The 9961-nt window shown below is 46.6% G+C and overlaps 1 protein-coding gene across 5 annotated transcripts in view; it reads right to left on the bottom strand.

The window, feature by feature from the left end:
• Positions 1–7418: 7418 nt before the first annotated feature.
• CEP126 (centrosomal protein 126) overlaps positions 7419–9961 on the bottom strand; it is a 103535-nt gene continuing 100992 nt past the window's right edge. For 4 of the 5 annotated variants that reach the window (XR_006605932.1, XR_006605930.1, XR_006605933.1 and 1 more), the window contains one exon: positions 7419–8120. The gene's annotated coding sequence lies outside the window, so the exon portion shown is untranslated. Of the gene's footprint in view, positions 9750–9961 lie in introns of all 5 variants that reach the window. The other variant, XR_006605931.1, reaches the window with a different exon arrangement.

Raw genomic sequence — 9961 nt, 5'->3', positions numbered from 1 at the left:
AAGCTCACCGCCAGTGTCCGCGCGTCCTGCCGCTCCGCCCTGTCACTGTCCGGACAGTGTGTGTCTGTGCGAGATGCTCGGCCGCTGGGCGTAGACGGCAAGGCCCTGAGCTGTGATGTTCAGTAGGCCACATGCAGCAAATGCGTTTCTGACTCCTGACATTTCCAGTTTATAATGGGCTTGTAGAGATGGAATCCTACTGTAAGTTGAAGATGTGCGTTATTTTCTGTTACTGATTACTGCCCATTAAATGGGGAGGCCCACCGATGACACTTTTGGGTTTACAGTGTGAAACTATTTTGAAAGCAGATATGAACATTTTGGGGCCTGGTTTTTGTTTTTTGTTTTTTTTTCAATGAACTCACCCTTATTCCTTTTGGAAATATATACAACATTGGAAGAGCTTGGTCATAGGGTCTAAGTAGGTCTCGCTGTACTGTATGCTGCTAAAACATTTTCTAAAGGAGATGAATTTACACTCCAACCAGCTGACATCAAATTTCCAGTTGTTCTACATTCTTGCTAACACATAGCATTAGTTTTTAAAAATTTTAGGCTCTTTGCTGAGGTTCTGTTTCTCGTTGTGATTTTGAATTTGGGTTTCCTTGATAGTTCTTGTCGAGCAATTTTTTTAATAGACATATTGGCCATTTGAATATTTTCTTTAATGATATACTTATTTAAGTGTTTTGTCCATGAAGCATTGTCCATATTTTTAAAATTTATCTTTAGAAAATGTTTTGTCTGGATGTAAGTCCACTGCCAACTAGATGCGTTGCAAATATTTTTTTTAAGCAAGCTCTAAGCCCAGTGTGGGGCTTGCATGACCTCAAGATCGAGAGTGGCGTGTTCCACCAACCGAACCAGCCAGGCACTCCTCAAATATTTTCACTTTTGTCTACAGCTTATCACTTTGATACTCACAAATTCAAATTTTAATAAAGTACAAATAATTCTTCTTTTCGTACAATTTTTTTGCCTACACAGAATTATGGCAATAGTTTCACATTTATGTCTATGATCCATCTCAAAATATTTTTTAAAGCTCATTTTTTCCCCCATATGGCTACCCAGTTGACCTAGCTCTACATATATTTTTGTAAGTTTCCTTCTGTTTTTATTTTTTATTTTTATTTTTTTTAAGATTTTATTTATTTATTTGACAGAGAGCGAGAGATCACAAGTAGGCAGAGAGGCAGGAAGTGGGAGGCAGGCGGAAGCAAGCTTTCTGCTCTGCTGAGCAGAGAGCCCGATGTGGGGCTCGATCCCAGGACCCTGAGTTCATGACCTGAGCCAAAGGCAGAGGCTTAACCCACTGAGCCACGCAGGCGCCCCTCCTTCTGTTTTTATGACTGAGTAATATTCTGTTGTACATAGGTCCCAAATCTGTTGTTTCCCCCAGGATTAGGGTTCCGATTAGGACCAGAGCATGGGTTAGGATTAGAGTTAGAACAGGGTGAGGGTAGAGGTCTTTTGGCCTGCACTACAGAGACCTCTCCAGAGGGTAAGTTTAAGGTTAGGGTTAGGGGTTACTGGTTATGTGAGGGGTTAGTGGTACGTGAAGTTTTAGGGTCAGGGTTGAGGTTAGGGTTAGGATTAAGGTTGGCATCCTTGGCATCCTCCCCTCAGAGACATCTCTAGAGAGTAAAGCATCAGGCTTCTCCGGGTGAGAATAAACATGGCAAGTGCCCACCGTGCTTTACCACCGTGCTTGGTAAAGAGGGGCTTTGGCGCTGTGAACACTCCTTAAGTGGATCTTCAGTTGGTCCTTCTGTTCCGATCTCTTACCTTTTATATCCATTTTCGGAAATACTACAAATTCTCTTTAAAGTTTTTATTTAAATTCTGATTAGTTAACATACAGTGTAATGTTAGTTTCACGTCCATATATCACTCAGCACAGGTGCCCTCCTGCATCCCCCGCGCCCTTCCGTCTGTCACCAGCAGCGTGTTCTCTGTAGTTCAGTCTGTTTCTTGGTTTGCCTTGCTATCTCTTCTCCCTTTGCTCGTTTGTTTTGTTTCTTAAATTCCACATATGCAGGGCACCTGGGTGGCTCAGTCAGTTACATGTCCTTCAGCTCAGGTCATGATCTCAGGGTCCTGGGATTGAGCCCGGAGTCCGGCTCCCTGCTCGGCGGGAGCCTGCTTCTCCCTCTGCCCCTCCCCCCGCTCATGCTCGCTCTCTCTCTCTCTCTCAAATGAATAAAATCTTTAAAAAAATAAGATGGCATTCATATGCTTTCTAGACCTAGCTTTGCCCTTATTCCAGATTTGGGCTGAAACACTCCCACTTCATGGTGTCATGATCTCGCTCGACCACCTGGGAGCTGACCAGTACCTGGAGGACCGGTAGGTGGCAGGATAATAACCCTGGGATGATGTGATGACCACGGTGGTGATACCGTAGTAATAAAACGCAGCCGGCCTCTGAACAGAGGGAGGCTTAGGGGCGCCAACAGCCTGCGCCCAAAATGCACGCCACTACTAAGAGCGCACTGTTACCCAGGGGCCCTACCCGTGACGTGGTCACTGAACACAGTGTCTGCTCTGAGTCCTTATTCTTACAGGAAAGTCAGCTAGAGAAAACGTTACTAAGAAGAGCAAAAGGAAGAGAAATACATTCAGAGCACTTACCGTACGCTATTTATTGAGAACTATCACGTATGAGCGGACCCACACAGTTCAAATCAGAGTTGTCCAAAGGTCAGCCGTAACGCCCAGTATTTTTGAACATGTCCCGTTTCACCGCGCATCGTTCTAGACATTTTCCATGGGCTGTCACTTCATTCTGTTAGGGGAGTTAGTACTGCTGAGCCTTCTTCCAGCGCATTCGCGACGCTTTCCCAGAAACCAGCAGAGGCTGCAACAGCCAGTCTTTCCTGGCAGCCTGCCCCAGTGCCACTGCCTCCTGGAGTCAAGGGGGCCGGTGACCCTGCCCTCTGCCGCACATCACGTGCCGAGTGGACAAGCACGAAGATTGCCTTCGATGCCGACTCAGCTCAAGGATTTGGTATATGCACAAGGGTGCTTAGAAGCTGAAAGAGGTCATGTGAGCCCCATTCACTTCCCACTCACTGGGTTAACCAGGAAAATGCTGATTCTGTCCTGCCTTGGAGGGACTTGTGTCTATCCCCACCCTGGACCTTTATGCTTGCCTGTCAGCCCAGGCTCCGCACGTTGGCCGTGTATGTAAGTGAAACCAAGAACAGCATTTGACCCAGACCTCTCTTTGGGACCCCTGGACCAGTTAACACCTGTCCCCCAGGTTTTGCAATCTTGGTTCCTTACACAGGTTTTAGTATGTTTTCAGATTATTTAATTTGTAGTTCACTCTGCCTTCTTGAAATTTAGTTTCCTGTTCTAATTTTGGGATCACGACCTTGTGGTCTGGGGAGCCATCCGTTTCTGCAGCCTGGGGAGCAGGGCGGGAATTCATACTACTGGAAAATTAAGTCCGCGCTAGGTGAGCTTTGGGGTTTCTTATATTAAGACGAAGTTTTGAGTCCTTGGAGTTCTTCCAAAAAGATTTCTATGGACAATATTCCGCGTTTTGACACATGTGTTCCTGAGCTGCCTGCTGTTCACGCGCTTCTTGGACTATGTTTGGCCAGGCTCTGCTGCTGGCCCCCGTTAGTGTCCTGGGCACGTTGTCAAGGACTTGAGCTACCGATAAAAGCTGCTGGGCGCAGCAGGACCGCGTGCAGAGCCGTCAGGCAGAGACAGGAAGACGTATTGTTGCTTACCCGTGGTGTATGGGTTCTAGTTACCTCCTTTGTCGACAAGAACATTAGACATTTTGTTCAGTGATTTTCAGAGAACAAGATCTGTCAGGTCTATGGCAATCTGTCGACCTCAGTGATTCCCAGGCTGTCCTCCATGGACCCCTGAAATCTTGGGACGAGTCTGGGGTCTGTTGGGGAGGAAGGCGAGTTTGGCTTTGCCTTTCCTGCTTTTGTGGAAGGGGCGCCACTCTTCCCCATTTGGGAAATCGAAGCAGTCACACTTGCAAAAACGAGTCTTTGACTTTACAATGTTTGAAATCCTTTCTCTCCCCCCGAAGAAATGACCATTGCTAAAAAGAGAGTTAAAATACTCGTTTAGTGGCCAACTCCTCTGTGTCCTTACAGTCCAGCTCCGGATGTGTCTAGTCTGTGGTCTGGACACATTTTTAGGCCTTTATGGACTGGTCACAGTCACGATATGGGCTGGAAGAAATTCGCTCAGAGTTCTAAGAGGTGGAATTGCTAGCGGTTCAGAGTGTAAGTTCTGGGGCCCCGTGTCCGGGCCTGCGGTTCCAGCTTTACTTACCCTGTGTGCCTTTGGGCAGCTCTAACTTCCTGGCGGTCCCTGTTCCCGGGGGCTAAAGGGAGGGTCTCTGCACCTGCACGGTAAGGCCTTGAGAGCACCAAGTGAGGTTCTCATGCTGTATGCGCATGCCCGGCATGCGGCAAGTGCTCGATAAATTATCATTACATTATCATAGCGTCAATTGATATCACTTATGAAGGTCAAGAAATTGTCATTACTGCAATTTGTTCAAAAGCTGCCCAGACGGCACGTCACTGTTTGCTTCTGGAGGATTACCCAAGTACCCTCACTGATTAAGGCTTGGGACAAGGGTCCTCACAGAAGCTCTGGGTACTTGAATTTGTCGTCAAGTCACAGACGTTAACTTATGCTGACTGCTTTAATCCTAAAAAAGATGTATCAAAATATTTCACTAACGGGAAGTTTGAATTTTGCCTTAAAACTACATGTATTTTGGAGATTGTGGGACATGAAAATGATTGCTCTTCTTGAAAGTGGGAAGTCCTCAAAGGAGTAGCCAAACAAGACTACGGTGAGGTTATTTCGCAAGATGCAGACTTGAACGAGGGGCCAGCATTTCTAACCACTGCCAGTGCGGCGGGCTCGAGGCTGACCGGCCGGCTGGGTGCGGTGCCCACCCCACCTTCCAAATGGCCAGAGAGAGGAGTAGAACATCCTGCCCCTTCCTGTGGTTCTTGTTTTGTTCTTATGTTCTTTAAAAACTTTTAAAAAGTGTGTTTCATCTGCTGTTCTTGAGTTATCAAAGCTGAGAACTGAAGCGCCGGGAGCTCTTTCGGAGCCGGTGTGAGTGAGCGCATGTGTGTAAGGGGCTCGGCAGGGCTTTCAGGGGAGGGATTTCCTGTTGTTTCCATCTGACTTACAAATCTCCAATGATTAAAAGCAAACCCTGCCAGTTAAACCCCATGTCATTTCAAGCTTGTCATGGAATAAACTGGAGGGTGAGGAGAGAGTTTTATGTAACGGGCTGATTTCATTTCCCCCATTTAACAGGCGGCTTCATGACTCATGATTCGTTTGGATGAAAGGTCCCCTTGGCTTCCTGGCCACACACACCTTCCAAGCCTCGTCTTGTAACGCTCGGATAGCCTCTCTGGGCCTTTGACGGTATTTTTGCCTCCAGATCCATTTTGTAAAATGCCATTTGAAAACCATACTCGCTTGGGGTAGTAGTGCACATTTGGAAAGAAACCTAAATAAGTACACGGATATTTTGCACTGAGGTACATCACCTGGATTCTCCTAGAAGCACAGTATGGGCGTGTTAAGCCTATAGCTTTAATAGCTTTTTTTTTTTTTAAGTTTATTTATTTGAGAGAGAGAGAAAGGGAGTGAGCAGGAGGGAGAGGGAGAGAGAGTCTCCAGCAGCCTCCCGGTGAGCACGGAATCCAATGTGGGGCTCGATCTCAGGACTGCGAGATTCTGATCTGAGCTGGAATCAAGAGTCAGACACTCAAATGATTGAGCCACCCAGGCGCCCCAATAGTTGTTTTTTTTTTAAATCCCATTTATTCTTTTTTTTTTTTTCTCCCTCAAACTAAAGAGAAAACAATTCTACTTCTCTATGTTGATACAATAGATTCCATGGCAGGTCTTTATTCTAATCCCTAGACCTTAAAAATGTTATCTTCAGCTATTTGAACTTTCCTCTGTGTGTTGGGGGGGGTGGAGGGTACTGGTATGTTAAACACCACATTGAGAGAAATATGACTCAGGGCATCTGGTGGCTCAGTTAGGAGCGCTTGTGACTCTTGATCTTGGGTTATGGGTTCGAGCCGCATATTTGGTGTAGAGATTACTTAAAAATCTTTAAACAAGAAAGGAATGTGACTCATACTTCCTGTGTCCAAGTTCAAGACGAACTTCAGTCTGTGACACCATGAGTGAGGGTCTCTGTGATGTGTCACTCGTACATTCAACCACGAAACACAGTTGTGGTTTTTGGTTTTCTTATATTTCTCTTAAGATTTTATTTATTCATTTGACAGACAGAGGTAGAGGGAGAAGAGAGGGAGAAGCAGGCTCCCCGCAGAGAGAGAGGGAGAAGCAGGCTCCCTGCTGAGCGGAGAGCCCGATGTGGGGCTCGATCCCAGGACCCTGGGATCATGACTTGAGCTGAAGGCAGAGGCTTTAACCCACTGAGCCACCCAGGAGCCCCTGTATTTCTTTTTCTTAATCTTACTATTTTCTTCTGCTCTACCGTTCTCATTTTTAAAAATATTTTAAATGGTTTTTTTGTGTGTGGTTTTATTTTTGACAAGTTTTATTGAGATGTAGTTCACATACCATAATATAAAGTATACAATTGAGTGGTTTTTAATACAGTCACAGAATTGAATTGTGCAATCAGGGACGCCTGAGTGGCTCAGTCAGTTGAGCATCTGCCTGGAGTCCTGGGACCAAGTCCCCTCGGGATCCCTGCTCAGCGGGAAGCCTGCTTCTCCCTCTCTCTCTACCCCTCCCCCAAGTTGTGCTCTCTCTCTAATAAAATCTTTAAAAAAAAAGAATTGTGCAGTCATCCCCACTATCTAATTTTAGAATATTTTCAGAACTGCGTAAAATAACTCCACACCCACTAGCAGCAACTCCGTATTTTTCCCTCCACCAGCCTCTGGCAACTCATTCTAGCTGGCACTAAGCTCTCCTCTGCTCCTGTGGACATTTCATACAAGTGGAATCATACAATACGGGGCATTGTGTGACTGGCTTCTTTCCCTCGGCACGAGGTGGGTGTTCGAGGTTCTACTCTGTCACATGTCAGAACATCATTCTTCTCTGTTGCTGAATAATATTCCGTTATGTGCATGTACCACCTTTTATTCATCCATTCTTCAGTTGCCGGAGAATGCTATTAAGGAAAGCGCTGATAACATTTGGGTACAGGTTTTTGTGTGGACATGTTTGGATTTTCCGGGAGATAGATCTAGAAGCACTTTCGTTGCTTTTTCTATTTTAACTTTCATTTAACTAATTCTGAAATGAAATGTCTTTATATTCTTATTCACATTTTTAGTTCTCTTATGAATCACCTCTTTATTTACATGGTAGTGTTTGCTTTTGGTTGATTTGTCAAATTATGATTGCCACATATGTTTGTCATATTTTGCAATCTCACGTTTAATAATTATTTTTCATTTAAACTGTACCAAAGTTACAGGTAAAAATTTACAAGTATTATCATGAGATAGTCAGTGGCACCAATCTCCACTCCCTCTCAGTAGACACACTTTTAATTCCTTCAGCTTTTGCATTTAATCCTGTATTTCCAAAGTGCCTCTGCTGTCATCGTTTTTCCTTGACTGTTCTGTGTCATGTGTATGTTAAACTCCTCCTTGACATTTCTCATCCCACTCCCCACGCTTCTCCTGCATTTCCCCTCCTTTCAGCCTACAAAATACTCACCAAGATAGTATAATTTTTATGTTAATATTTAATAATTGCAGTCTTATGACTAGGTAAATATATATTTTTGCTGTTGTCATGTAGTATACTATGAATATGTTTTTGTCTTGCCCAACTTATCTTGGTTATTAAAAAGTCATCCATCTTTCATTCTTGCTAGCTCTCACTCAGCCAGAGTACAAGGGAAGAGTGCTGGAGCGCAGTGGTTTCCTCTCCCTTTCATCTTCTCACAGCCGTCCCTTCTACACTGGTCCTGACCAGCGCTTCCGAGGCCTGGTGCTCAGCTGCAGTCCTTATCAGCACCCTGGGGATTTCATCCTGCCTTGGCACTGGGTCCTCTTAGAGCCAGACAAGTCAGGGTTCCATGAGCAAAGATTCTATTAGGGAAATGCCTGTGAACAAAATATGGAGTGAGAAGCCGAGGGGCCTATCAGCCCACAAGGCAAGGCTGGCCGTGAGGGAAGGACAGTGGGATGGAAGGGCCTCCAAGTGGCCCATCGGAGGCGCGTCTCTTCAGCGGGCGGCGCGCTGTGGGAACAATGGCGTGTGCTGGACCCGTGCAGGGCAGGCATGGGCTGGGCGGCTGACAGAGCAGAGTGCCGAGGGCCGGGGGTCAGTCCGGCTCCTACAGCGGAGGGCAGTGGGCAGCAGGCTCGTGGCCCCCAGAGCGGCCTTGTTTCCTAGATTTCTTTCTTCATGTACATTTTTGGAGCTGCTTGTCAAACCCCATAAAGAGCCTACTAATGTTTTCGTTGGAATCGCTTCGAATAATTAAGGTCAATGAGAAGAAGTGACCTCTTTATGAGGCGGAGTGTTCCCGCCCAGGGATGCCGCATGTCTTACAGAGTGCCTGCTCTGCAAGACCTTTGTTCAGAGGTCTTTCAGCATGTTATGTGTATGTAGACATGTGTATGTGGATACACATGTGTATATATAAATATATATAAAATATTTTTTTTTCCAGAAAAGGCTTGCATATCTTTCAAAAGACTCATCATCGGTACTTAAATTTTTTGTCATTGATGTAACTGGTATCGTTTGTTTGTTTGTTTGTGGACCCCAGTGCGGGGCTTGAACTCATGACCCCGCGATCAAGACCTGGGCTGGGATCAAGAGCTTCATGGACTGAGCCACCCAGGCACCCCTTTGATATCTTTTATTTTAAAAACGGACATTTTCTCTTTCTTGCCTGTGTATGGTCATGCTTTTCAGACTTGTCCTGTCTTGAAGCAAAGGGGTCTGTCTTTTTGTTGTTGTTGTTGAAGACTGTATTTATTTACTTGAGAGAGAGAGCAAGCAAGAACAGGAGCGGGGGGAGCGGCAGGCAGATGGGGGGGAAGCAGGCTCCCCGCTGAGCAGAGAACCCCAATGTGGGACTCGATCCCAGGACCCTGAGATCACGACCTGAACCGAGGGCAGACACTTCACTGACCGAGCCGCCGGGGTGAAAGGGGCCCGTCTTTTACCTCCATGTCGACCAGACAAGGGGTGAGGCTGCCCTAAGGGACTGAGCATGACCCCATGTGTGAGGGGGCCTGGGCCTGAGCGCAGGGTTCTCTCAGCTGCTGACGCTCCAGCCAGATGGCCCACGAGCTCCCTTGCCCTGTCCTGAAGGGGCTTCTGTTAGGTGCACAGTGATAACAGGTTAAAAAAAGGTTCTTTTATTCTTAGTTTTGTTAAACGTTTCTGCTTTGGTAAAAGAAGCGGCCACCCAGCTGTGCGGCGGGGGACGAGGATCTGGGGTCTACTTGCTTCTTAAATAGATTTTCAGCTAATCCTGTTCTGACCTCATTTTATTGACCAACCCCAAGCCCGCCGTTTCCAGGGTTCCCTATTGTCCTTTAAACCCGAGCTTCTCTGTGGTTGTGCAAGCCAGACCAGCGTGCTTCTAGGCTTCTCCTGCGGCCTGCCTCGGTCACCTGGGTCAGTGAGCCCCTGACCACCTGCTCTCCAGCCTTCGCAGACTTGGTCTTCTCTCCTGTCTGTCTGGGGACCCGATCCTTCGCATCCTTTAGTTGTCACTGAAGTTGGGTTCAGGATGGAGCAGAGGTAAAAAGTGAATGTTCCATTGCTTTCCTTGCCTGGAAACCTACTCTGTGGTCTGACTGGGGGACTTGTGGGGCATAGTCGAGCAGGTGTGGCCTGAGATCCCCCTTTCTCCTTCCTTGCCTTGGCTGGTGTGACCCATCCATGAGGTCTCGCTGCTGCAGCCCCAGGCTCCAGGGAGCCTGCC

The sequence above is a fragment of the Mustela putorius genome, unplaced genomic scaffold (genome assembly GCF_011764305.1).
Source record: "Mustela putorius furo isolate JIRA1106 unplaced genomic scaffold, ASM1176430v1.1 tig00000198_pilon_pilon_pilon, whole genome shotgun sequence".
In the NCBI taxonomy this organism is placed as follows: Eukaryota; Metazoa; Chordata; class Mammalia; order Carnivora; family Mustelidae; genus Mustela; species Mustela putorius.
Note: the sequence above shows the minus strand (reverse complement) of the source record. Positions and strands in the feature narration are given on the sequence as shown.